This window comes from Topomyia yanbarensis, chromosome 2 (genome assembly GCF_030247195.1).
Source record: "Topomyia yanbarensis strain Yona2022 chromosome 2, ASM3024719v1, whole genome shotgun sequence".
Lineage (NCBI taxonomy): Eukaryota > Metazoa > Arthropoda > Insecta > Diptera > Culicidae > Topomyia > Topomyia yanbarensis.
In genome coordinates, this window is record NC_080671.1 from 314,129,587 (window position 1) to 314,157,343 (window position 27,757).

General features: G+C 34.4%; 1 protein-coding gene across 4 annotated transcripts in view; it reads right to left on the minus strand.

Annotated features, from left to right (window-relative positions):
* The window catches only part of LOC131683614 (uncharacterized), a 301,264-nt gene that overhangs the window by 234,261 nt on the left and 39,246 nt on the right, over positions 1-27,757 (minus strand). The window contains exon 2 of one of the 4 annotated variants that reach the window (XM_058965731.1): positions 19,375-20,030. The exons of 2 other annotated variants lie outside the window; for them this stretch is intronic. The gene's annotated coding sequence lies outside the window, so the exon portion shown is untranslated. Of the gene's footprint in view, positions 1-19,374; positions 20,052-27,757 lie in introns of all 4 variants that reach the window. One more of the 4 variants, XM_058965733.1, reaches the window with a different exon arrangement.

The following is a 27,757-nucleotide window of genomic DNA, read 5'->3' on the forward strand; positions in this document are numbered from 1 at the left end:
AGTTGTCCTACTGGAGCTGTAGAACTAGGGTCCTCGAATGGCTCCCTGTCAGAATTATTCACTACAGTTGCAGACGAAATGGGAAATGTCACCCACTAAAACACTACTTAGAGCAAATTGGAGCTGGACTGTGATTCTGATTGTGATATTGAGTATACGCGATTGTAGGGACTTAACTATCTATGTAGGGACGTGGGAATGAGCATTTATATGTGCATGCATGAGACCGCGTTGAGATAAGTGTTATAGCATTTACTAAACTATCGGTTCATTTTTGTGCCTGCAGAATCTGGGGCATAGTTGTGCGTGGAGGATCGTGATTGCATGTTTGTTTTTGTGTATCATCGCGAAGGGCAAACAGGTATATTTTAGCATTTTCCAAAATATTTCTCATGGAATTAATGTATAAGATAAACAACAGTGGTCCTAGAGTACCCTCCCCTCTGGTACACCAAGGTTAATTTCGGCTTCCGATGATGTAGCGCCGCCGTTGTATCTTGTAACTTGCGTACCGTCGTGCTACTTTGTATATGTGGGGCTACTTTGCACAAGTTTTCCAATATTTTCTAACAGACGCACTTTTATAAGTTTTATTATACTTTTGACATTTGAAGAACCATATCTTTTAACCATGTAGCGTATGTCTTTTGTTATTTTTCTTATCACTGTTTACCAAAACAAACAAAATACTACAAGGGTCGATAAAAGTGATTGGTAAAATGAAACTGTTCTTGGGTGTACTAAGGCCATATATTGTTATTAGGAAAGAAGAAGAAAAATGATGAAAAATTGAATATTATGCAATTATTGGCCACATATTGTTTTTCGGAAAGAAGCAGAAAAATGATGAAAAATCGCATATTCCGTTTGTTTCTAGTAAGTCAGGATTGGTTTTTATGAGCATTTGAAGATTTTTGTGACTTCGAAAATGTTGTTTCTGATATTATTCTCAACAACCTTACCGAAGATACAAATCCTCTAAACATTGTTTTGAGTTTATTCCCCATAATTATTTACAGGAGGATTAATCACCAAAATAATTTTTTCCAAGAGATGCTCTGTATTACATTGTAAAATTTATTCGAAGACATTAAACCTCCAAAGTTATTTTAGATTTCTTGACTTAAGGGTTTATATACAAAGTTGTGGCGAAAAAGTGACCTTAGTTCATGATTTTTTAGAAGATTTTATGCAGATTTTGTTTGAAAAAGCAAAGCACAGATCGTTGGTAGTACTATCAAAGATAGGAAAAAAACAAGTTGAATTAAAAAAAAAATATTGAAGGTTGTCGGAGTTATGACCCGTTCTCCGAAGTGTGTTTTTTGGCAGAGGCTTGCGGTGAACGCTCTCCAAGGCGAAGCGCTCAACTGATATTAAAATAGTAAACAGATTATTGATGAAAAATGTATTATGGTGTACTTGAAGGGACCAGTTTGCCAATACAATTTTTTTTCCTACAAAAACAACATGTTGACTAAATTTTTTGGTGTTCAAAATTTTAAACAAAAATTCAATACAAAGATTTGACAATTTTTTGATGAAAAAGGAATCGTAAAAGTATACGAGAATGTAAATACAAACAATTAAAAATCAAACTATGAAAATCGGTTTAGTAGTTTTTGAGATATCACGTTCACCGCAACGATATTTTCCAAAAAAAATTAATTCCGAGATAATTGCGTTTAAAGTTTTGTGTTAACTTCATTTGTAGAAGAACCAGCGCGTTGCAAACGGCTGTAATTTAAAATCTAGTACGCCGATCTGAATGAAATTTTGCACAGATATTGTTAAAAGTATGTTCTTTCAGAATATTCAATAAAACAAAGTTTGATTTTTTTGGGTTCGAACTTGGTATATAACCACTTAAAAAGTGCATAACTAGAGAACGTGACCTTGTGTACTAATTACGACATCATCATAAACACCCCTTATTTCACTTCTTTTATTTTGCGAAATTTTCAATCCCACCGTATGACTATTAGAGTGGCTCGAATATTACATTTTTCAGCACAGCACTTTTTGAGTTCCTTTTGTGGTCCCAAATGGCTGCGCAAAGTATGGGTGCGGTCGATTGCTTCCCGGGTTTGCGCATTGCGTTCAAAGTTTGTATGGGATTTTATATGGAGAAATCAATTATTGAAGAATCGCACCCCTACACTTACTAATAAATATCCTCCTTCCGTGATACTTGTGGAGTGCGCAGTAGTATATACGGCCCCAAGCAAATACAAGTATGGGACTAACATTCCTTCTCTTTCCTTCCTCGATCTACGTTCGGGCCTGATCGGTGTCGGTATTGACCAATAAACACTTTGGGATTACCAGGAGTTGCACATTCAAAGATGTTTCGCTACTCCCAAGCATAATTATCTACTGATTCCCTGTGCAACTTCAGCTAGTCCAGATCGATAACGAAGTAGCTGCCAAGGATAGTCGCACAAGCTTAAGCTTATTGTTCATAAAACCAAAGGTGGACTCGTAGTATTATTCATAGAGTTAGGAACATTATTTAGAGTCCGACCATACCACGTAAACTGATCCACGATTTAATATAGTTTACTCATGACCTGGTTTTCGTGGTTGTGGAACGGTTCACACAATCGAGTATGGATATTTTCTCGCAATTTTACGAAACACGAAATGTTATTTGTGATTCCTTTCAATCCTTGTAAACTAATTCATGATTCCTAGTATATTAGTCACAATTCAAAATCCGTGCTCTTAAAGTAGTTCACAATATCACAAAATATTATTCATGTATTCGGGAACTGGTTTATTCCTATTCCTGTCGGTTCCAATAGCATAAAGTGCTATGTCACACGTCGGGAAACTCTAAGTTTTCCCATATAACCCTATTTAACGCTTTTCTAAACTTTCTTCATTCACATCCTTGATGTTCCTTGAGTACTATGGCTTTTAACATTTAAAATTCTTCACACCTCCAGTCTCTTGCTAATTGCATGACGTTGAAGTATAGAAACAAAATAATAAAATATTATTCATGGATTCGTGAACTGGTTCATGATTCTTAGTACATGACTCACAATCTATCTTGCGTGCTTGTGATATTTAGAAGATGTCCCTAATTATTTTCTACTTGATGCAACTCTGCACATGGTAGTGAAATTTTCATGTGAGCTATATCACAAAGTTTAGAATTTTTTTCGTGTAATCATCTTTGTTCCGTGCACTTTTTCCTGAAATTTTATATAGTTACGGCCACTTGCTAGCGACCAGTAATAGGTACGAGCAATAGATTAGAAAACGTTTAGGACCCTGAACACCGTTATTCATTTTATAAAGTTCAATGTGATGTCCGGACAGAAAACATAAACTGCACTGAGCACCAAAAATACATTATAAAGCCACACATCTTGTTTGTGAAAACAAACAAGATACCGCGAATCAGCCACAATTGCAAGATCCAGTTCATATTGTCAAATACATAAGAAAATAAGATATCGCGATAAGGCGAAGAAAAATTACAAATATCATGATAAAACTAGTGATAGCATGATGATGAGTCACATGTTCAAAATTAAATTATAAAAATCGTGACTAAGATCCTGAAACCATGCACATAAATCACAATACTCGTGACTAAAATATAAAAAATATAAAATATAAATAAATGAAAAATTACGAAAATCTCGACTAAACTTTTGAAATCATGAGCACAGTTTAACTTTCGACTCTTGTAGCTCATATTATTTATACAGCGCAGTGTATACCCAAATTATTAACAAGAATCATAATAAAAACTAGGCATGCCCAGGAAACAACCACAGTAACCTAACCAAGTCTCGACAAACATATGATTACGGCTTAAAAGCCAACTGTCAAAATTATCTTTGAAAGGAAATTTCAGACAAACTGTTACCCGCCAATCACAGATGTTTATAGTAAACAAAAGAAAAAAGTTTTCTTATGCATTAACTGCTATGAACTGCATTTAGCCAGTAACGGTTTGTCCGGAATTTTCTTTCAAAGAGAATTTTGACAGTTGGCTTTTAAGACGTAATCGTATGTTTGACGAGAAATATTCGAATGTAACGCCATATATATTTTTGGCGCGAACTAGTTTTTTGAAAACACAATTTCTTTAATACGAAGTTTATTATATATAATTTGGGGACCTTGCTCAGGATTTTCGTAAATCGTTCAATAAACGAAATCGTAATTTTTCATGAATTTCTGACCAGATTTTTTTCCATGCAGAGACTTGGTTCACTCTGACCAATTTCAAAATAAAATTCTGGCAATTATTCCGTGTACAATGAAAGTGGATCATAATAATTACATGTTCGCGTTTCTAACCAATGTTATATTATCGCACAGGTATTGAGTGTTAGTTCGCGTTAATAAATTTGTTTGTATAACCGTGTAACCACTTGCATATACACGTAAGTTTTTGAATGTTCGCGCGAATCGAGATTTTGAATGCTCGGTTCAGGTCTACAGTACGTTAAATAAGTATACCGTACTTCACAATTTTTGCTTCTTATTTTTAAATAAATTCATTTACAAACAACAAACATTGTTATTCATAAATCAGATTTAAATTGAGGACCTAATACATTGTTCATCCTTATCGAGCTTCAATAACATCATCGTTACATTGAATAAACCAATTATTCCAGAACCGGCACATCGATTTCTTCCCATGCTTCTTGAATTGCTGTTTTCAGCAATTCGAGTGTCTTTTGCGATATAATGCAAATTAGAGTCTTTCCGTGATGTTCAAACGTGGCCCAAATTACGATGGAGTTTTGGAGAATGACGTGTCTTCGGTCAACTCGCTCTCGCCCTCGATGCACAATTATCCAGGCGTATTGCAATTTCCATCTTAAAGGAACTTTCTGCTAGTGATCGATATGAAGACGTACATTTATGTTTAATAGAATTTTAATGGTTATTTTCCTATAGTTTACGCATTACATTAAAATTTACGATTATACTAGTATTAATTGTTGATAATTGATATACTAATTTTATTTAAATTGATGCGTGTAATAAAGATTGAAATGGTTTGCCAATTTATTTAGTCTAGGGAGGGAATTCAAAAATCGTAATTGACATCAATAAGAACAAAAATTTCCGATTAGGGAACCATGAATCAAAACATTTTTATTTTTCGGCACACGATGGACCCATTACTAGATATTATCGAACAACAAATATGGAGAGTGAACAAACTGATAGCGCTTGTAAAAGGCACATTGTTTCCATGTGTCGGTGATGTTATGGAATTTAACGTTGCGTGGGTGTGGGAAAAATGCTTAAAATTAATGCATAGGCATTAGGACTTATCTATATGTACCAACAATGATAAGGAAATGTTGAAGTGAGATATCAACTAGAACCGTTGCCATTGATGATGACAAGCAGCATTTCATGATTGTAGGCATTTTACTGTACGAAACAATAATCATAATAGGATCAATTTTTGTTTAATTATCGAATCTCATTCCAATTCAACTTCACCTCGCTTATTTTATTTTCACTGTAAGAATTCGTGAAAGTCAGCGGTGCGATTTAATTATGATGGGCATATCTACGTGCAATATGGAAAAACTTTTGCGATTAAGAAAAAAACCGAGAAGCCTCAACCGCAAATCTTAAACTGCAGTGAACATCGACTAATTTTACAACTTTACGAAGCAAGGTAGCTATGTGAATTTGCGCTGATAATAATTAACCCTTCCATCCATTTACACTCACACTCACATATGTGAAATAGCACCATTTAGTTGCTTGCTGTTGCGTTCCTAGTGTACGAACCGGCGAAACGTGATCAGCTGATTGCCTGTGGTAACAGGTTTACCTACAATATCAGCTTATTTATGAGACCCTCACTTCATACCAACATGCATTTTTGTTCTGTCTGTTCCATTCCAAGTGAAGTTTTCGCCGGCTTAAAAAAAACATAAATTAGTTGAATTGTACCAGCGAGGATCGCTATAGCCATTTACTACTGCGATACGCAGAGATCTACCAGATCAAATAAATACTTGCTGCGTGTGGCCATTTTTATAGATCCTACGGTTAACTGAAAAAAATGCGAATGCTATCAACGCAAACGTCAGACTCCTCAATCTCATTCACTCAAGATTCGGCTCAAATATTTATTTTAGGAAGCGTCCATTAGATTTTCCGCTGGAACTCATGCTCACAAATAACGCCGCGCATCATAAAATTTCCGGGGGGATTTCACAAGAGCTGTGTGTTCGGTTGGAACGAAATGACACATCTAGATAGGACGCCTCAAAATTGACGTCATCGTCTGTGTACAACCGAGCCGCGTCGTCGTCTTTGATAGGAAAACGGGGGCTCTAGCATCTTTGCAAAAGTAATCATTTTCGTATCGACGAGGTCCGAGCTGCAGTGGTTGTAGGTAACTAGTTCAGCAATATTGCATCGTTCGATTGCGTTACGAGGCAAACAAGAGCTAGCAAATTTCTATTTTCCCATTCATTGGCGGTATTTAATTTTAATGACAATGCAAACCTTGACACTCTGATTATGCCCATAACGATGTATGACGACTGTCAGATTAGTGTGGGTTTGTGTATATGTACTTTATAGAACTTGCTGAGCCGCTCATGTATACGATAGGAACACGTTGCACTGCTAGCTGGGCTGGAGCTGGTAACGCATTCGATGGAGTGTTTACAATTTGAAGTGCGTCTTGGCACAAGTGTGCTAACAAAAACCAAATTGAAAGCCAGCAATAATGGATTTGTTCCAGCTGGAATTAGTTTTTTATCATTTTGCTTGTGTTGATTCTACTGCATTCTTCTATTATCTGTTTTAAATTTAATTACCGTCATTGGGCGTGAGAATGAGCCAAAAATGACGCGTTCAACTTGTTTTTAAGCTCACTTTCTAACTATTACAATTAAACAAATAATATTCAGCAATTTGTTCATGTGATGAATGAAATTATTCCATATATAAAAACACTACTAATCCCACCATAAGTGTGATGTAACCTGCTTCCGAATGAATGACATATACCGAGGTTTGTATAAAGCTGTTATGCGTTGCATTATGATGATGATTAGTGGTTTACACACAAGTTTCATCATGTTTTATTGCTGATTATCTTATAAAAGTTGCTTCGGAAATGGTAACTACAAGTTAATACCAGGGATGCAAGGTATTTCTTGAAACCTGTGCGCAGCCTGTGTAAAATTTTGTGCAAATCTGTGTTAAGGAAAACGTACCAACAAGAAATGGCGACCTTTTTTTAGTTTTCGCTCGTGGTCAAAAATTGAGAAATCTGTGGTAGTCTGTGCATGATAAGAGATATCTGTGCTGTTTTAAAAATCTGTGTACAGCATTGACAATCTTTGAAACATAGATTAATCTGTGTTGTGTACCTGGCATCCCTGGCTAATACCAATCCTACCGATATTACAACCTCAATAAAGGATACAGTAGACGGAAACCGTTGATGCTTCACCACCCTCACGGAACGACGACAATTGGTCAGACATATTGAAGAGATGGAATGGGTATAAATTGTATAATTCGATTCAAGCAAACGATGCGACCTCTAAGAGTATAGAGTAAGAGTAAGATCAGTTGAAACAGAAAGTATCTGGTTTAATTGTTGGATTTCCTTAAACTCTGAACAGTCGGCTACCGAAAGTATTCTGTTTTCTAAACAAAAGCTATTTGAACTACAAACAGTCAGTCGTGGGAATATTGCATGCTAACCTTATCTGTGAAACTGATCGGTTCACCATTCAATTCAACGTCATTTAGAATTTTTTGTTTGGGACCATTCATAAATCACGTAACGCAAAAATTGCCTAAAATTGTCTCCCCCCATGTATCAAATTGTCACAAATTTCTCTATCCCCTCCTCCTCTATTACGTAACAAATTCCTTGAAATTTTTTTTCTTCAGTAAAAACATGTTACGTAACGTTCTAGCTTACTCCCCTTCCCTCACATGTAACAATATGTGTCGCCATTTCTCGGACCCCCCCCCCCCCCCTCTAAAAGCGTTACGTAATTTAGGAATGGTCCCTTATTTCAAATCTACGATATACAAGGTGTAGTCCTTTTTTATGTTTTTAACAACACTCAATTAGCAAGGAACTGTAAAGTGAAGTATATTTTTCAATGTTAATAGCCATAGTACTCAAGGGAGAGCAAGGAGTTGCGTCGGTTCCGACAGCATGAAGTAACAAGTTACTTTACGCTCGTCCGGACATGCCGCAGACTCAGGTGATTCGCATTTCTAATGCCAAAAGATCCTAACTCCTTCGGTAGCAGACAAAGGGTTAAGTCGCCGGTAAACTCTAAGCTTGCTCATATGACCCTTTCCCACGCTTTTCTAAACTTTATTGCTTATACTCCTTGCTCTCCCTTGAGTACTATGGCCCTTAATATTGAAAAATATACTTTACTTTCCAGTCCCTTGCTAACTGATTGTCGTTAAAAACATAATAAAAAAGAAAAATTGACTCACTCTTAGTCGTTAATAAAATAGAAAAAAAACAAGATATAGTCCAGATAAACAATCTGAACCATTAAATTGATGATATCAATTATTCGTGGTTTCAAAAATGAACAAAAACTCGATAAAAAAGCTAACTATTAAAGCTTTACTTCTAAAAGGTTACTTAAACTCATTAAAATAGAGAGAAATAAAGGAATCATTCAAAAGGAAACTGCCCTTTCTAATGAAACCAAAAGATTGGAAATATAAGGATACTTTTTGAGTTAAAGGCATTTAAAGGCAAACAAGGCAATTACAGATAAAGTACAATGACTCTATCACCGATGAGATTTGATGGGATGTGTAAAACGATTTTCCCCCCAATTATAATTCTTTACCACCCCTCGAGAGATTTTTAACCATAAACCAAATACCCTGTATTTATTAGGTTGTAAAGCTTTCGAACGACAGTACGTAGCACTATTTATTAGTAGTGTCAGTCATTTTTTACTATTTCTTTAGCGTGACAGAGTAAACTTTCCAATAGAAAAATAGCTGGAATGTCATGCTTCGATTTACTTCAATGATAAGTGCATTTGTACTTCTCACCTACAGATCGAATATAAAATGGCAAACGTTACTGCTTGATAAAAGTTTGTTTACCATCTTAAATACACATGTTTACGATATTGAATACCCGTGTGGGATAACCGACAAGCAACTGTATTTTATCTAATGACAGTGCTAGGAAGCCGACGTTACACGACTTGCTCCTCTCGTAGCACTAGAAACTGGTCAATTCTCTCTTTCGATACTCAACGCAATTCTAGCATTTATAATAGTCCAATTGCGTTACAAGGCAACAAAGATATGGCAAAATTTCACTTTTACCGTTCGTTGAAACTATTGCTGGCAGCATTGTTCCAGCTGAATAGAAAATATTGTCTGATCACTATATTGAGAACCGTGTTTTAAGCATCATGAGGACTTTTGGAAAATTGTGGGAAGGAGATCTTGTAACTTATCTCTTAGCCGAAATGTTATAGTTGTCAATTTAGATCAATGCAAAATAAAATAACTGCCTGAATTATCATGAGCTCATTTTTGGAAAGATGCTTCAAAATATGGACTAGAGACAATTTTTCGAATGGGATGTTAAGTTTGAATGGGTTGATAGTCCATGAAACATACAAACTTGCTCACCGAAAACTTGCATATATTTCAACATTTGCTGAAAATGTGTTTTTTTAAGATTACGTAGAGTTCAGACAAAAATTTAATAAGGTCGACAGCTAGAATAATATTTCGGAAACTAGTTGGAAGATGCTGAAAAATGACGATGCTGAAAAATGACAGTTTGTCTCTGCCAGGTTAGCCTCGGTTTTTATGAGAATTTGATTTTTGTTGTATAATCAATTATATGCATAGCAGGAGTGGTGTATTAATGGTGTATATTTGAGTGCTGAATTTAATGGCGTACTAAAATCTCGCGTATTAGGCACTTGGACTCGTTGTTAAGTTGTGAGCATGAATAAAGAAGAAAAGTAAAATAAATGCTCGGTAAATTTTTAACGGTTACGCTCGCATTAATACGAAACTGTTAAATTTCGATGTCAAGTTACATAGAAGAACTGCAAAACGTAAAACTGCCCATTTTCTAATGAAATAATTTTTGCGGTTAATCTTCCTAGAAGTAATTAAAGAGAATTTACTCTTCAAGCAGATTTAATGTCTCCAGTAAAGTTTTCGAATATGCTATTTCAAACAACTTTTTGAAGACATGAATATCCCATACATTCAGAGTATCGAAATATATTGGTAGAAAACCTTTACAACAAGTTATTCTGATATTACTATGTGTATTGGAAAAATCTCTTCTGCGGTCTATGAATAATAAAATTCACATTGCTTTCAAGGTCTATGAAGCTTACAAAAAAAGATATATTTAAGAGAACTAGCTTTTAAAAAAATCGCAAATATTAAAAGGACTAGGGGTTTACTTAGAAACACAAAGTTTCTGTTTCCATTTTTTAGAGATAGCATCAATTCGGCGTTAGCTTAATCCTGTCACTAAGTTAGTGTCGGATTTTGATGCGAAGTCTTTCGAAACGCAAATTCCATAATTAATTTAGTTATAGGTTTTGTGTTCTCAACCCGCAATGATGGTTTAAAGCAATTTTCTTCTAAGTTCAGAAAAAAGCTTTTGCCAAAAATTTTCTCACTAAGTAGAAATATAACATGTTGTTTTATATCTCCATATGCTGTATTCATGTTACCTTCACATTTTCAACAAAATTGTTTAAAATGACATTATCAATAACTTTACTGAAGGCGCCAAGTCTCTTACTATTTTTGAAGAGTTACTTCTCCATAATTACCTCTATGCGAATTAACCACTAAAATGTTTATATCAAAGTATGTGCTATTTTATGTTGGAAAACTTTCTGCACGTGTCAAACCTTCAAAGTTACGGATTTTTAAATTAGGTGATCTTGAACGTTGATTTTTTTTTCAAAAATTTATCCTCCTTTAAAAGATAGCATTCTTTGACATCATGGACATATTATGCAAGAAAATAATCTATAGAGGTTTGATAACTGTTTCATGTTGATTCTCCTTATTTGTAGCCTCGAACGACATCGGTTAGACTACTTATCAGGAATCAGAATATATTGGCTTAAATGGCACGTTCCCCGAAAAGACTATTTTTGAATTTTCTATAATTTTCAAACTCATATTAAATTTTAGCATTTTCCAAAAAAAAAAATCCGATTTTCATCAACCCCCCATCCCCTCCAAGCCAAATTCCTGGGTACGCTACTGGATTAATTGCAATAGCTTCATGTTCTACTATAGGTGCTCGAAAGAAAGGGCGTAGCCGTACTTACTTTTGTGAGCAAATCTTGCATAAATCGAAAGTAATAGCTGTTTAAAACATTATTGATGGTAGTTGTTTATTGGACATGCATTTTAAATTAAATTGATATAAATTCAATTCAAATAAATTAACACTCGGAATACCAAGGGGGTAAAAAGTTACGCGGACTACCAAGGGGGTCTAAAAAAATGGGAACGCTTACTTTGACCGGTCATATCTCAGCCGTTACATAATCGATTTTAAATCTGTCTTCACCAATAGAAAGATATGTCTTTTGTGAATACGTCAAATTAAAAAACAGAAGAATAGAGTTGTCTACCGTAAGTTACAGTAAAAAGAGTATAACAAAGTCAGTGAGAAAAAAAATGGGAACGCTTCTTTGACTTGCCATATCTTAGCTGTTTGCTCACCAATTTTAATTCTTTCTTCACCATTGGATAGGTAAATCTTTTATAAAAACAGTGAACAAAGAATGATGGAAAACAAATTTGTGTATCTGAAGTAATTGTAAAAACAGTAATTGAGAGTCAGTATAGACGAAATGAGTTTTTCTGTTCAAACAATCGTATCACGACCGTTTGTTAACCAATTTCAATTTTCCTTACACCAATGCAATCCTTAGAGTTTCTAGACTTGTAATATATGCAATAAATAGTAGATTTTCAAAAAATACTATACTTTTTCGAGTTTTTAGGAGATAGGATTTTTACAATGTACGTGGCATACGGTTGATTGAAATTCTTTGCGACTTGTTAGTTTTACGGTTTGAAAATTACCTGTTTACTCAATAGTTCTACATATTATACATGGATATTATTATATCAAAATGATTGCACGGACGTGGAGAAACACATTATTGTATGTAAGTTACTAAATAATAGAGTGTGTTAGGACGATTCAGTAAATACGAAGAAGTTCAGAATTTTGAAATATTCGTCATATAACTTTAAATTTGAAGCGATGACCTATACATTTTAATACACCAGTCGATTGTAATTGATGGCGGCTACAATTTCTGAAAAAAACACATTTTTATATTTTCTCAAAAAATAGCCAAAAGTACGTAGAAGTACAGAAATTCCATTTAGTTGGCAAATAACGTCGAGTTCAAAGTGATGGCCTATACCTTTTTATATACCAATCGATTGTAATTGATTTTGGCTACAATTTCTTAAAGAACACATTTTCTAAAAAATAGCCAAAACTACGTATAAGCACAGAAATTTCATATAGTGAGTAAATAACGTCGAATTTTAAGGGATGATTTATACTTTTTTATACACCAATCGATTGTAATTAATGGTGGCTACAATTTCTGAAAGAACACATTTTTATATTTTCTCAAAAAATAGACAAAATACGTAGAAGTACGGAAATTTGATTTAGTTGGCAAGTATGGTCAAATTCAAAGTGATGACTACACTTTTATATATACCAATCGATTGTAATTGATTTCGGCTACAATTGTTGCAAGATAAACTTTTTATATTTTCTTAAAAAAAACGACAAAAATACGTAGAACTACAGAAATTTCGTTTGATTGACAAATAACTGCAAATTAAAAGGGATGACCTACACTATTTATACACCAATCTATTGTAATTGATGGCGGCTACAATTTCTGATAGAACAGTTGTTTATATTTTCTCAAAAATTAGCCAAAAATACGTACAAGTACGGAAATTTGTAGTTGTGTGCCAATCAGACGAAATTTCTGTACTTCTACGTATTTTTGTCGTTTTTTTGGGAAAATATGAAAAGTTTATCTTGCAACAATTGTAGCCGAAATCAATTACAATCGATTGTTATATATATAAAAGTGTAGGCCATCACTTTGAATGTGACCTTATTTGCCAACTACATCAAATTTCCGTACTTCTTCGCATTTTGTCTATTTTTTGAGAAAATATAAAAATGTGTTCTTTCAAAAATTGTAGCCGCCATCAATTACAATCGATTCGTGTATAAAAAAGTATAAATCATCCCTTAGAATTCGTCGTTATTTGCCCAATAAATGAAATTTCTGTACTTGTACGTATTTTTGGCTATTTTTTGAGAATATATAAAAATTTGTTCTTTAAGAAATTGTAGCCAAAATCAATTACAATCGATTGGTGTATAAATGAAATAGGTGATAGCTTTGAATACTTGAAGCTATTTGTCAACTAAATGAAATTACTGTAGTTCTACGTACTTTAGTCTATTTTTTTGAGAAAATATACAAATTGTTCTTCCAGAAATTGTAACCAAAATCAATTATAATCGATTGGTATATAAAAAGGTATAGGCCATCGCTTTGAATTCGACGTTTTTTGCCAACTAAATGAAATTTCTGTACTTCTACGTACTTTTGGCTATTTTTTGAGAAAATATAAAAATGTGTTTTTTCAGAAATTGTAGCCGCCATCAATTACAATCGACTGGTGTATTAAAATGTATAGGTCATCGCTTCAAATTTAAAGTTATATGACGAATATTTTAAAATTCTGAACTTCTTCGTATTTACTGAATCGTCCTAACACACTCTATTATTTAGTAACTTACATACAATAATGTGTTTCTCCACGTCCGTGCAAACATTTTGATATAATAATATCCATGTATAATATGTAGAACTATTGAGTAAACAGGTAATTTTTAAACCGTAAAACTAACAAGTCGCAAAGAATTTCAATGAACCGTATGCCACGTACATTGTAAAAATCCTATCTCCTAAAAACTCGAAAAAGTATAGTATTTTTTGAAAATCTACTATTTATTGCATATATTACAAGTCTAGAAGCTCTAAGGATTGCATTGGTGTAAGGAAAATTGAAATTGGTTGACAAACGGTCGTGATACGATTGTTTGAACAGAAAAAGTCATTTCGTCTGTACTGACTCTCAATTACTGTTTTTACAATTACTTCAGATACACAAATTTGTTTTCCATCATTCTTTGTTCACTGTTTTTATAAAAGATTTACCTATCCAATGGTGAAGAAAGAATTAAAATTGGTGAGCAAACAGCTAAGATATGGCAAGTCAAAGAAGCGTTCCCATTTTTTTTCTCACTGACTTTGTCATACTCTTTTTACTGTAACTTACGGTAGACAACTCTATTATTCTATTTTTTAATTTGACGTATTCTCAAAAGACATATCTTTCTATTGGTGAAGACAGATTTAAAATCGATTATGTAACGGTTGAGATATGACCGGTCAAAGTAAGCGTTCCCATTTTTTTTACCCCCTTGGTATTCCGAGTGTTAAAAGACCATATTAGGTCAATGTTCTCAACATAAACAATAATTACTTCAGTAGACCTCAAGGCTGATGATACATGCAAGGCAACTTACAACAGGCAAGTTTTTTGTCCATTCTGAATGTAGGAAATTGTATTTTGAATTCACTCCATTTAGTATTATTCATACTTCCATTAGCGCTTGTGCATGTTGACTATTATTCTAAATACCGCTTTGACTTCGTAAAGTGCTGCCAGTTACGCCGTATGGCGATACTGCGCGTTCCTCGGCATTAACCTTCGATAAACTATCCATTTTTACGGAAGGGTTATATTTCTTTCATTATTTTCTTATTTAGCGCTAGAGTAGAGTGGGGTCAAGTTGACAAACAAGCACTCGTTGGAAAGGTTATACATCTGGCAATAATGGTAAATATTTTTCACACTAAATCCAATAAGGCGAAGGTACTTTTTTGGATGATTTCTAAATCTGGGGGTACGATAGGTCATTATACTTGAGGTTAAATTAAACAATGTACATGCCTAGAAAATCACCGGTTAAACTTTTATTTAAAGAGTACTAATACTGCAGATCATTTAGAAATTAAATTGACGTCGTTCAGGTAAGCAAAAGAGAAGTGGAAAATGATGTGAAAAATCATGAAACCGCAAAAAACATGTTTTTTCGGCAGATGTGTCTGGCTTTGTACTTGCGAATGACTTCTTCGGTGTCCTCGTCGTCACCAGAGTGTGGAATTGAAGTTGCTCAAGTGATTGCTTGGCTGTAAGACGATCAATAGTGACCTAAAGTGCCCCCAAACGGCTGAGCTATTGTGCCCCAAGCGTGTATTTCATGTTGATGTCCGCGTTTTTTTCAAAAACATAAATATCGGAAAACCAACACAAAATACATGTTCAACATTAATTTTTACGTAAGAAAAAACCCACCTGACATCTTTCAACATTGATTAAATGTACTGCACAATGCGTTTTTGCGGAATGTTAAAATAAAAAATAAATAAGCGACGCCGCAACTAATACAGCTGATCAACGGTAACAGCCGAAAGGACAGTCGTGTGCTCTATCATGTATCTAATTCAGATGAACGACCTCTGCAATAACATAGCAAAGATAATGCCATACCTATTTGATCTCATTCTACTCTACACATTACAAGAATATCTTATACACATTAAACAACTACACAGTAGCCATCCCTAGTAACAATTAAGGTTTTAGGGCAGTGTTAAAGTGATCCATAAAACTAATTGCGCTTGTAGCGTGCAATAAAATTTCAATTCTTAGTTGGAATAATACAATAACCTATCATAAAATAGGTCAATCTTCTAAGCCTTTTTTTAAAATAGCGAATTTTAACAAATACAGAAAAATTAAACAGTTAATACATACCATTAAAACATCATACAACGCATTTAAGAGTTCGTTCTGTCAGTATTCAGTGTGCTGTAAATCGAGTCTCAAAAATTACGTGGTTTCAAGCTCCTGAGGGACTTATTATCCTTCATTTTTAAGAAAATATCTATTGTACTAATAAGTATAAAAAGGACCACAAAGCTGGTATCATTTCCTCCGCACACTAGTTTTCGCTTTGAGATTGAAAACAACATCAGTACTTTTGATATCGCACATAGTGCTTGGGAAACGAAAATACAATAGTAACGATATTTACTTGTCGCTGTTCGATTCTGTGGATTTACGAGCACGATATTGGAGCACTATAGATATGTATATTTCCAGCATTTGCTGCGTTCTAGTTGCATTTTGTGATGCATATTGCTAATTTTTTTTTATAAAAATTAAACTGAGAATCGAAAATTACTGATTGCAAATGAAAACGAGATTGAATATTCGTATTGCCATAGAAAAACGAATGTTGCTACTTCTGCTACTCGTTGCCGTAGAATCGAAAGAAGAGGCTTTGTTTTTATTGTTTTGTGTATATTTAGTAGCAAAGGTAGCAGTGAAAAAACGAAGGTGAGTCCATTGAGTTTCATCGTTTATTGAAAGGATATGAAAATTTTAGACAGTAACCCAATCCACAGCAGAGTTTTCAATAATATTACTTAAGCAACAACTAATGATGACATGGCCATAATAACAGCTACATAACGGAGGTAGTTAATAGCAATGACGACGAGTTTTACGCTAGTCACCCTTAAGGTTCAATTGAGAACGTCTCAGTAAGCGGCCATCTTGGAAATCGAAAAAAGCAGATTTTTCTCAAACCATTGGAAAAATCTTCATGAAAATGAATCAATGTTTTCGGATATTATCAAGGAATCGATAAAGATTTGAAAATTCAAATATTTATCCAATATCAAAGTTTATCTACACGATTTTGTCAGCTACACAGTAGGCCTGGTCGTTTCAACGAGTGTGCAACATACATGTGCTACCACTCTAAGCATACTGTCACATGTACTATGGGATTCCCTAAAAACAGTGCAATTATGCATATAGCGGCAGTGTGTTTCATAATCTTTAAAATTGACATGAATAGGTAGGCGAACGTCTATCATTTTCCAACCTATGTTCATATACTGACTATGACTAGACTAGACTAGAATTTAGTTGTACGGATACCAATATCGGTTGATGGTAAAACGAGATGTAACAGTCTTACTTATTTTTAGGAGAATATCTTTGTGCAATAATGGATTAAATCAAAATGGGCATTAAGGGTATCAGACCTAACTTAAAATTAAGTTGAATTTTTATGTTTCGAATTCATTTCGTCAGTAACTAGCACCAACGTGGGGCCAAGTTAAACGACGTATCTAAACTAGTACATAAATTAGCACTAATCAGACATTATATTAAAACCGTAACACGACCCATATGATGCCTGGAGCTCCAATAACCCTACTTAAGTTAGGTCTTGTGCCTTTAAGATACAAATTGGTGTAATCCAACTTTTTCCCTTTGGAAATACATATTCGTTGTCGCTTTCTCGTCAGCAAACCAAAGTTTCTACCTTTACTTCTCGAGACATACCTTTCCACTTTTCAGTTACTTTAGGCGTTATTTGTCACGCAACTGTTTCGATATAGTGTTTGACTAGTGCTAATTTGGGTACTAGTTTAGATACATCATCGAACTAGGCCCCAAATTGGTGCTAGTTACTGACGAGATGACTTCGAAATTTATATGTGAAGTAAGCAAAACCATAGAAACACGCGTAAAACGAGTTTTATCAAAACAATTCACTTTCCAGTTTTGAATTTAGTCGTCTTATAAATAAAATAGAAAAACTTTACATTTCCAGCTGAAAATAGTTGAATAAATTTACAAACTCCAAAGTTTGAATGCTAAAATAAATTCGGATTATTGTTTAATAATAGGAAATCTAATCGTTAAGCAAATCGATGGTGAAACAGTTTCTTGAAGCATGCAAAATGACACTTTAAATATATTTTAACAAAGCATTTCTTGAGCTCGGAGAACTTGATCTGGATTTCTTATGTAACCTTTTCAACTGGCACGTGGAAACTCAGAGAAACTATGCTAAAATAGTTTGATTAAAAGCAACAGGGCGTTTTCTGCACCACTCTGATCGTTTGTTCGTTCGTTGAATATTTCTTTGCACAAGTTGGTGTCGCGTAATGAGTGCGCTTTTTTAACTAATTTCGCGGCCAAGTGCTACAATTCTGATGCGACGAAGGTAAAACGAAAAAACTATGAGATATTAAAAAAATCAGTTTTAGAATGCCAAAATTGTAAAATAAAGCTATTTTGAAATCAAATTGCTTTCAAACCACAGGTTTATCGAATTTTCCTAATTCATTTTATTTTGTCCTGAATACTAAGGACTTCCGAAAATGTACTCTTTGACAATGAAAAGCAAATAAGATTGCCAGACTCTAAGTCAGTAAAGTTCAATAGGTTAGAACACTATTCACCAGTTATTCGTGCGTTATGAACCAAATTTCGTAAACAGATTATGTCTACTGTCCCACAGTGACAAATAGACCTTAGGGGTTAAAACCATCAATATACATCAATAATACTTTCTCATGGCAACATTGAGGCTGCTTGCGGGTGACTTCCAATAAAAATGATCGGTGACCGATAATAACAATGATGACCAACCATACAATGACACATACAAATTGACAAGGAAAAACCAAAACCGGGGAAGTCAATCCAGAAGCCAGAAGCACATAAATGATTCGCAAAAACGATCAAAATCTTTGAATACTATCTACTGATTTAGAACATTCGATTATTTTTAGAACCGAGCATCTATCGCGTGCTCGTGTGTTATTTGCTTGACTGTGTAAACCTCGCCTTTTAGTGCCTTATTATTTTCAGTGCCGCTCTATTTGTTTTGTTTATCATATCGTGATGACGATGATTGCTGACGAGTGCTCGACGGGCGTACTTTAGGTGCTGAAATTTATCAGGTCAGACAGGGCAAATTTGTGAATGAAATGTCTTATTTCTAACCCCCTTTACCAATATTTTGCACACTCATAGTTGATTATAACGTATTGTAAGATCTCCAGAATTTTGCAAAATCTTGAATAATTTAATAGATTTTTTTTGTTTTTAAATTGTAGAGAGCAAGTTGGCATGGACAGAATTAATTTTGTTCCAGCCTACAATAAATTATTAAATTGTATTATCGATAGAAAAATATTTGGTCAATTATTTGATGCCAATAAAAACCCACATGTAAGCGGTAATGGCACTGATTGGAATATGTTGATGTTGATATTTGAAACCGGGGTCGCGCTGCATTTACTGCCTATGTTGGCAGAACGACGAATTATTGTACGAACCGAAGCTTTGTTTTGATCTTACATTGACTCCACTAACGACGGTAACGATCGGCAGCGGTGCATATTCATTCACGCGATGACCTCGCCTTGAAGACCGATGCAGCACCCAGAGTGCATTGGCGGCGGCAACGACTTTGTGTACAGACAACGGCAACAAATAAATCCGGTTAACAGTACACCACCCGCTCGGCCCCTTCTTTAGTTTCGGTGTTGGTTTCGCTCAGTAGATATGCGGGAGGCATTTATCAGCACACAGCAGTAACGAATTTCGCTTCTCTCTTTTACATATTCACTTGTTTCCACTGTTTTTTTTTTGTCGAACTTCGCTTCACACGAATATTAATGAGATTCGCACAATTTATGCTTCCATCTTCGCTTGAATTTACTTCTCTCTGCTCTTCTTCTCTATTATATTTTGGTACCAATTTCTCTTTTTTCGACAAAACACCAATTAATCACTTTGAATGTATTAGTTGGTAATCAAAACACAAGAACCAAAAACGACCGATAATGACTCAGATGAATGTAAACAAAAACTGAACACTGCTCATTTTCTGCGAACTGTTTTCTTGTTTCGTTAATTTCCACCGCAGCTCACAAACACTAGTGCAAGGTTGAGCTTCCCAAATTGTAAGTGAACTGCAGCACAACTTTCGGGGTTTGCTCCTAGTTCCTCCGCTGATGAGGATAGAAAATATACTGCAATTCACCGTACAGAAATTTTACACTTTCATAAACAAAAAACAACTAAAACAACGGAGAAAGCCAACACAACAAAGCAGATTCAGCTGAGCGAATGGAAAAGTCCGATGGCCACGAGCATGCCGTGTCACTAGGGTGGCTCCACCGTCAGTGGGTTGTTGCGTATATTAATTTGGCCACTGAACCAATTGAGAAGAGAAAATTGATAGTACGTCGTGTGGTTTCTTTAGGATGATTGATGTACTTTAGCAGAAAGAATACATATATACCGATAATAAAACGCCCATAAAATAGATTTAGATGAGTTTGAAATAAGACTTTCACTCTTAGTTATTGAAAAAAAAACATTTTACATAGAATTTCTTTTCTAAAAATACAAAAACATGATCTGTAGCTAAATAGAAGTACTTCCAGGTAGTCATGTAATTCTGTAGTTAATTTACTGGAAATTATACATTTGCGTAAAAGTTTCAATAGGGTTTATAGGCTTGAGAGCCTCATATTGTTTTCTTTACTTTTGATTATTACATTTCGCCAATTTTCTGGTAAAGATCGAAAAATGATGGTACAGGTAAACTTCGATATAACGTACCCTCGATATAACGCACCCTCGATATAGCGTCACTCGATATAACGTACATTTTACCTCGATATAACGTACACATTTTCAAAGTAATTTTATAGTTTCAAGTTTCGATGCCAGTAGCATTTACAGTTATTTTAACAGTATATAAAAATCATATATGGCCTACAGGGTCCCGGGTTTCATGTAAAATTGCCTTTTTATATTCTCAAACTGATATTCTCATTTTTTCCTATTGTGGCTCTACTCATTTGAACATATTAGTAAGAACAGTATTAGCTACCTCTATCCAATGCCTAGGATTGATCCAATTGTTTCTTTCGTTCACACGCAAGTTCTTTAGATTTACATACAGTTTAGATAAATTGGTTATTATGCTTCAAAACTGAAACGATGTTTGCTTCGTTAATTAATATGATAGAAATTAAATTAAAAGAGAGTAAAGTTTTACTGTCTCCATACATTTACTGGTCGGTTCAACCGTCTCGCTCTAGCATTTTGTTACCCATAACATAAAACATATATTAGGATATTTGCGAAATGAACGAAAAATCCATCAAAATCGTTAAATTTTAAATAAATTACTGTGAAAAGGTTACTTAACCTCATTATCTGAAACATTTGAGGACATCTTTCAATGGAAAATTTTCTCACTAATCTAATGGATCCAAAAGATTTGAAATACAAAGTATATTTTTTGAGTTAGAGCTATTTTAAGGCAACTAAGTTTTTAACACAAAAAATTTAATAACTTAGTAACGGTTGAGATTTGAAGGTATGTGTAGAACAATTTTTTTCTCCAAATATGACAGTCAATCATCTCTCGAGAGGTTCTTAACCATGAACCAGACACCTTGGTATTTGGTTTTTACAGAAACGAGAATGTCATGTTCCGGTAAGCCATGAAATGTTAGAAGTGCAGGCTCAAAAATTTTATTCGCGAATAATTGGTGAGGGTGAATATGGCAGCCGTGGGTACGTTGATAAATTTATTAAAAGGCATGATATACGCCATCTCAAGATTAAGAGAGAAAAACTATCTAGTGACATACGGGTTATCGATCAATATGTTAAAGATTTCTCTCAAGAAATGCGTAGCCGGAACTTACTTCCGTGCCAGATATTCAACGCCGATGAGAGTGGCTTATACTTCAAAACTATTGCATCATCAACCTACGTCGATAAAACTGAGTCCAGTGCACCTGGAAGAAAAGTAAATAAGGAGCGCTTAACGTTTATGTCCTGTGCAAACATGGACGGTTCTCTAAAACTTCCCCTCATGTTGATTGGCAAGTTCAAGAATCCTCGTCCTTTGAAAAATCTCAAGGAGCTTCCTGTTTACTATTATTTACTATAATAGAGCATCCAAAAATGCATGGATGACACGATATTTGGTGGTTTTTTGATCAATTTGTTCCAAAAGTTACAAACTTTTTGGAACAATCAGGCCACCCTGTGAAAGCTGTTTTGGTATTAGACAATTGGTCTGCTCATTACAGTACTGAGGAACTACAAACAAGTGATGGATCGAGATTTTGTAAATTTTTACCTCCCAACAATGCTGAACAGCAAGGTTGGCCACTTAACGGTCAATTTTCATTGCGTAAAATGAGACAGGACATCCTGAACAACATAGTAAGTAGAAGAACTTGAGACCGAGGAAGGTTGAGAAATATATACGTTGATAACACTCTTTTTCTTTTGATCGCAATACTAACTCCTGAAATTAAAGAAGTGGATTTTCAAAAAGTACAATGGAATGCATATTTTGAATAAACACAGTTTTTTTACATATAAAAAATCCTATACATTTCTTTTGTAAGAAATGTAAAACATCTACTTGAGAAGTTTCTATTTCGGCATTCGCTCGATATACCTGGTCTGCAAAATAGCTTCCCAATAAGACTGCAAACCCACACAGAGCACCAACATATTGGAGGCTTATAACATTTAGTTCCTGAATTTTATCTAACCAAAAGTGATTAAAAAAGAGCTTAAAAGTACTTTGAGTAAATAAACTTATATTTTAAGTCAAACTGTTCATGAGAAAGGTTGTTTCACACTGCAAGTTGGATTATATTACATTTTTAGCTATACATGGTTGAAAATCGACATGGTAACATAGAATGAACAACAATTCTAAGAATTTTTTCATGCTTCGATATAACGTACAATTCGATATAACGTACGTTTTTTTCAACACAATGTACGTTATATCGAAGTTTACCTGTATTCAGTAGCATATTATACACAGAGTAAAGGGTTTCATGCAAAAGCGACCGAGTTTCCAACAGAAGAAAAAGTAAATAAAGACAATCGCATTGTTACTTAGGTCCTATTGAAATTTTTCCTCAAACTTAGTTACTAATGAAAACAGACTTAACTTGTCGAATGACAATATTGGGCAGTTCTTAGGTTTGTAACATGGCATTTTTTCGTGCTTCTTATTAAAATTACACTCTAGATTGTAACAAAACCCTTGCAATGAGTTTCTTTTTCCGGGGATAAAAATTTTTTCTTCGTGGTTTAATTTAGGTAATTTATCAATTGTTCAAGGCTGGGTGTATCGACCACATGTTTCATGTATTTGTCGCATGTGTTCGAAAGTATACTGATAGATAATGCTTGTTCGTTACCTTGCTGTCTAGCGTAAAAAGTACATAAGGGGCCATCGATATACAACGTGGACAATTTAGGGGAGGGGAGGTGTCACGAGAAAGTCCACGCTTGCCCATGGGGAGGGTGCGAGAGTATGGAAAATGTCCAGTGGAAATTTTCATTATATTTTTGTCTTTTATAAGAAAATGGAACAAAAATGTGTATCGTCATTGGCGCTTTCCTTTAATTTTTTCTAGATAGCCACACCGTGTTACAATTGAAAACATCGATGGCAACGCTTATCAAAAAAATCAGAAGGAATCGCACGGAATAAAATCTGAATCGCATGATTCAATCTTCTGCAGCTTGATCAAATCCCACTAATTTTGAATTCAGAAGCTTGTCGTTGAAATTACAAGCCTATTCAAGAATCCATAGGTTACTTTTATTTTGTGTTATTATAATAGATCTTTGAAACGTAATCATAAAAGATAATATTGTTCAGAAATGAGATATTTTCTTGGAAATTTCACAAAAGACTGAAGAAGTCTATGTAGTTAAAGTTTGAACGCTTTTTATTAAATCCTTTTTCATCATAGTAGTCAAACACAGGAGAATTTTCTGAAAACACATTTTTGTTAAATCAACCGAAAGAATGGAAGGTCCGCGTGGACATCGTAGGAAGGGGGAGGGGTACAGGAATTGTCCACGTTTGTCCACGTTGGAGTAGGAGGGGGTCAAAAACGAAGGTATTTTGTCCACGTGGTATATGGACAGACCCTAATCAAAACATACGTAAAAAGTAACTCTGAAGCCTGGTCCAGTTCCGCAGTACCAATGTACAAGATTGAGTCAATAATGAGCGACATGATTGACCAACAATAGGGTATTGCAAAAAAAAAAATTGTTTTTGAATTCTCGAAGGCTCTCATATTGTGACAAATGTCAAAGTATGCTCAGATGCCAAATTTCACATCATTTTGACAATTTTAGACCCCCGCCCACTTCGATTGAAATTTTTTGAAATTGGTACTGTGGGAAAATATGGAGGAAACATACATTAAATGCTATAACTTTTGAAGTAGCAATCAGAAAATTATAATTTATACCTCTTTTGGAAGGAAATAATCTTTGTATTTGAATGGAGATATTTTTGTTTTTAGAAAATTACGGGAAAGTAAGGTACTGGGTCATTTTGGCCCCAAAATCCCCTATTTTTAATGATTTTTCTGCACCGTGATGCAAATCATATATATTTTGCAGTTTTTCTAATGTGAGAAAATCTCAAAAATCAATCCGAGCCTTTTTGACCTTTGTCCGAATACGAGAAGTTGGGGTTATATGGCCTTTTGTCAGTCATATTAAATTTAATCATTTTCTCGTGATTATATCTCTATTATTCTTCACTCAATTTTCATAAACTATACCTTGTTGAACGCGGAAAATCCTTAGGATTATAACAAAAATAAATTCGTTACCGGTAAAATTCAGGAACATCAAATTATCTGACATATAGCGTTGATTTCACATTTTTATCATAAAATCGCACATATTACCTCCATTTAACAACAAAATTCTTATTTAGTTTACTACTTCTAGTGTAAAATATGCTTAGGGATCACATGAGAAAAGTTTCATTCCTGGAAAAATAAGGTAAGTTGAGGTATTAGGACAAATAAAGAAACAAATGAGATTTGTAGAGTAAATATCAAAAAGTTTGATGTTTCTGAATTTTACCTTTAACGTTTTTATTTTTGTTTTATTCCTCAGAATTTTTCACGTTCAACAAGTTACATTTTATGAAAATTGATTGAAGAATAATAGAGATATATGCATGAGAAAATGATAAAATTTAATATGAATGACAAAAAGCCCTATAACCCCAACTTCTCGTATTCGGATTAAAGTCAAAAGGGTTCCGATCGATTTATGAGATTTTTTCACATTAGAAAAACTACAAAATATGTATGATTTGCATAACGGAGCAGAAAAATCATTAAAAATATGGGATTTTGGGTCCAAAATTACCCAGTGCCCCTATTTCCCGTATTTTTCTAGAAACAAAAATATCTCCATTCAAATACTAAGATTATTTCCTTTCAAATGAGGTATAAATTGTAATTTTCTGTTTGCTACTTCAAAAGTTATAGCATTTAATGTATTTTTCCTTCATATTTTCCCATAGTACCAATTTCAAACAAATTCAAGCGAAGTGGGCGGGGTCTAAAATTGTCCAAATGATGTGAAATTTGGCATCTGACCTTTGACATTTGTCACTCAATCACAGACATGCAAATCTCGCAATTATTTCAGACAGCCAAGTAACAGTGTTGGCACTATGGTCATCGAAATGTGTGTCCAAACTTGTTTGGGAGTGCGTCACATTTTTACAACACGTGACGGCTTGGAACAACGTAATTATATTCTGAGTACCTGGCTACCAAGGAATTGTTGGTAACGAAGTGGTTGATGAATTAGTCAAGAGTGGATCAACGAACTTGTTTGTTTGACCAGTACTATTTCTAAGCATATCTACTACTGCCATTACTCTAAAATTTTCGGCTTGGACAAGAGACCAACTAGTAAATGACTTGTACAAAGAAATAGGCTCGAAATTCACGTTTACAGGTACAATGAGAGCCGCAAAACTAATGAATTTGGAGCGAAAAGACTTACAATCACAGCTCCATTTACAGAACATTGTCGTACAAAGTACCACTTGAAAAAAAAAAATGACGAAATTCAAAGACATTTGCCAATTCATTAACTACCCGCATAAATGTGTACCATATGCCAACCATTGCATCAAACGTTTCAAAACTCTTTTCAATATGGTTTGTTCAACAATAGATTAACCATTGCCTGGTATAATATCGAACATAACCAGTGTAGTTTTTCCATACTCGACCATACAAACAACGGGTTGTTGTTAAGTCACCATACCAAAATGTGCTGTTTTCCATATACATTTGGACAACATACCATTCAAGAACCACACAGATTATGGTGGCATGCATATTTTAGGTCTAGCGATGGGTAAAATATTAGCTAGAGAAAAAAATTTCTTTCCCTTCACATTTCAATTCTATCGACTGATGAAATTTTATTTCGTTACACGCCATCTTCTGAAGAAAGCTTCAACGGCACTAGTGGACTGTCGCTTTATCCAATTGAGCTATCGCCGTAACATTATAAGACAAGGATTTTTGACGATCTTAAACTACAGATTTTTGGAGCATAGTAAACAGATATACGTATAACAAAAACCACCAGAGCAATATTAACCTCTCCCACAAAAGTACAATGTAGTATACAAATCTTCAATATAGGATACACGGAAGCTATTGGAAATGGTAACTAAAATGGGTATGGTAGTATAACAGTTCAATTATAATGGTGGAATATATCAGTAGTATTCCCAATATGGTGAGCATTATATGAATAGTTTGGAAATGGTTCCGAAGATTTCCGGAATGATATTTATTTATACGGGTACGATCCGGAGAACTCGAAACATATACTCTGCCATTGCGCAAACATTATTTTTTGAAAGGAAGTGATACTTCGGACGGCGTCTTGTGATTCGTTGCTATGTACGAAATATCCCAAGCAAATCATAAGTTACATGTGAAAAAACATCCCTGCTGCTGCAATATATGTGGACAAACAACCCGCTTCCGACAACAATAGATTCGGGCAATTTTTAACGTGTATAGCAAACAGGGTAGCCACAAAAGTAACCGGAATAGTGGTTGAAATGTCAAAGTTCTTTTATCAGGAAAAAAAAGGTTGAGCCAGCTTATTTATGAATCTTATGTCACCAATGAATGGCAGTTGATAAAACAAATGCAAACACATGAATGATGCTAAAATATTTCAATCTCACTGTCACAAGAAATGAATCGGTTTTTGTGATTTCCCATGTGATTCAGTAATTTATTCTGTGTAATTCTTTCGACGATAGTCTGTGCGAATACATGGTCTGATGCATTTAAGATTGAACTATCGGTTGGTGTTGGTGCAGCGCTGATGTAAAGAATAAATTTTCGCAATCAATTTAATTTTTTATTTGAAAATTGTTATAAGGGTTTTATAAAAAATGCTAGCAAGTTACTGGTTTCGACAAAGTTGTTAGCCATATTCTGGGCAAACCATTTATAGGATTGGTTTTTTTCAGTTGTCAAAAAGCGATGCTATTGGGTTGGAAAGCATCAAAAAGTATTTTTTTCTTTACTAAGTTCCACACAAACGTTAAACGTACCGGCCAGTAACAAACCGCCTTCAAAATTTGCAGTCATTTGGGACCGCAGAAAAAGGTCTGAAAACAACCCATTTATCGTCAATTAAATCATTTCATATTTGATTTGTTATTAGTATCTAGAGCATCCATTTCCCGACGATTTACTGCTTTCCGGGATTCGGGAAATAAATAAAAGAAATTCCCGGGAAAACATAAAAAAATTAAAAAATAACTTGCTTTCTAGAAATAATAGAATAAATTTAAAAGTTTTGAAATCTGGTT